Genomic DNA, 2,462 nt, shown 5'->3' with positions numbered 1-2,462 from the left:
AGATACATCAGACAGATGGTATACATCTCTTCATGATTCAATCTGCTGAACAACGCAACTGTCGTAGTATCCAACAGGTTTCTTTTTAATTGGATTAAATTATCTGACAATTTATTTGGAAAGAATAAAGTACTTAGAAATAGCCAATAAATGTAGGAAGAAGTACACTAAGGGTGCACTTGGCTTAGTAGATCTCAGAAGACACTATAAAGATACCACAATAGCATCAATATAATATTGGCCTGGGCATAGGCAAATAAACCAGTGGAATAGAAAAGAGAATCCAGGAATAGATATCTGTTTTTAAGAACATAAAATGTGAGTAGTGCAATTTTAATTCAGTGGGAAATGGATGGATTATATAATAAATGATTATGATAGTATCTATCAGGAAGATAATTGGACCTCCATTTTATATCATACAAAAATAAGTTCCAAGTATATTAAATACTAAAACATAGCAGTACTTTTTACTTATTCATTTTTTTTTTTTTTTTTTTGAGGCGGAGTCTCGCTCTGTCGCCCGGACTGGAGTGCAGTGGCCAGATCTCAGCTCACTGCAAGCTCCGCCTCCTGGGTTTCCGCCATTCTCCTGCCTCAGCCTCCCAAGTAGCTGGGACTACAGGCGCCCGCCACCTCGCCCGGCTAGTTTTTGTATTTTTAGTAGAGACGGGGTTTCACCGTATTAGCCAGGATGGTCTCGATCTCCTGACCTCGTGATCCGCCCGTCTCGGCCTCCCAAAGTGCTGGGATTACAGGCTTGAGCCACCGCGCCCGGCCTACTTATTCATTTATTTACATTTATACTTATATTTATATTTTTGAAACAGGGTCTTACTCCGTCACCTGGCCTGGAGTACAGTGGCGCAATCATGCTTCATCACAGCCTCAACCTCCCTGGCTCAAGCGATCTTCCTACCTCAGCCTCCCAAGTAGCTGGGACAGGTCTGTGCCACCAAGCCTGGCTAATTTTTTGTATTTTCTATAGAGACGGAGTTTTGCCATGTTGTCCCAGGCTATTCTCGAACTCCTCGGCTCGAGTGATCCGCCCACCTCAGTCTTCCAAAGTGCTGGGACTATAGGTGTGACCCACCATGCGTGTCCAGCAGGTCCTTTTAGAACCCCAACTAAGTTCAGAATATAGTTAATTTGGTCCTCATGCCTATACGAAGACATGTGATTGATTTCATCAGAGTCACAATTTATAGTGCACATTCCTAATCTTTTGGTTGTAAAAAGTCCCATTTCACAACTGGGCTCAGAGTATGAAAGCCCAACGGAATGCAGAGGGAGTCCGTGGTGTGGAAAGGGGGATTGGTGATGGTAAGAATGGGGTGCTGGACCCCAAGCATGAGGAGAGTTTCCATAGGAAAGTAGGGGTGGTGACTGTAGCTGCCCAGCTGAGAATGTCAGAGTCCAAGCTAGGTAAGGAAATGGTTCACGGAGGGGCAGGACAAGAGATTGATCAAATAAGTAAATCTTTTCAGAACAATGGGAGCAAAGTTTCTATTTAAAATGAAAGAATATAGTAATGAGGAAACTAGAATAAACCCTGTGGCATTAGACTGGAATTGAAGGTATTGGGGGTGGATTCGTGGTTTTCTTTTTTTCTTTTCTTTCTTTTTTTTTTTTTTTTTTGAGATAGAGTCTGGCTCTGTCATCCAGACTGGAGTACAGCAGCACAATCTCAGCTCACTGCAATCTCCGCCTCCTGAGATCAAGCAATTCTACCTCAGCCTTCTGAGTAGCTGGGAATACAGGCACATGCCACCACACCCGGCTAATTTTTGTATTTTTAGTAGAGATGGGGTTTCACCATGTTGGCCAGGCTGGTCTCGAACTCCTGACCTCAAGTGATGTGCCCACCTTGGCCTCCCAAAGTGCTGAGATTACAGGCATGAGCCACCGCACCCAGCCCATGGTTTTCATTTGATCTAAATCTCTTCACCATGTTGAATGTAGACAAGAGGATACATCAGACAAACCCAGATCAAGGGACATTCTATACAATAACTGGCCTATTATCTTCAAAAGTGGTCATGAAAGTAAAGGAAAGACTGAGGAACTGTTCCGGACTAAAGAAGACTAAAAGCAATGTTTTGATCCTGGGTTAGATTCTTTTGCAAGGCCATTATTGGGACAATTGGTGAAACTTGAGTGGAGTACATGGATGTGACTATAGTAAAACATCCTTGTCAGTGTCCTAGTTTGGATGGTTGTATTATACTTATGTAAGGAAATGTTGCTGTTTGTAGGAAGTATGTACAGTAAAGTATTCTTGTGGGCAACAGGGCTTGTTTTTGTCAACATACTCTTAAATGGCTCAAGGTAAAAAAAAAAAAAAAAAAAAAAACACTCCATAAACCCTTGGTTAGTGGTGGTGGCTGAGACCCAGTGGGCAGGAAAGGCAAAACCTGTACCTGGAATATGTACCTATTCCCATGAAAACGAACCTCTAGCCT

At 42.6% G+C, this 2,462-nt stretch overlaps 1 non-coding gene across 1 annotated transcript; it reads right to left on the bottom strand.

Moving 5' to 3' along the window:
• On the bottom strand, positions 1–70 carry LOC117071900. Its single transcript, XR_004432625.1, has one exon. It is a non-coding gene; the product is annotated as a small nucleolar RNA SNORD77 (small nucleolar RNA).
• Between the last annotated feature and the right edge of the window lie 2,392 nt (positions 71–2,462).

This window comes from Trachypithecus francoisi, unplaced genomic scaffold, assembly GCF_009764315.1.
Source record: "Trachypithecus francoisi isolate TF-2019V2 unplaced genomic scaffold, Tfra_2.0 Lachesis_group3, whole genome shotgun sequence".
Taxonomy (NCBI): Eukaryota; Metazoa; Chordata; class Mammalia; order Primates; family Cercopithecidae; genus Trachypithecus; species Trachypithecus francoisi.
The sequence above is the reverse complement of the archived record's forward strand: the minus strand, read 5'-3'. Positions and strand labels throughout refer to the sequence as shown.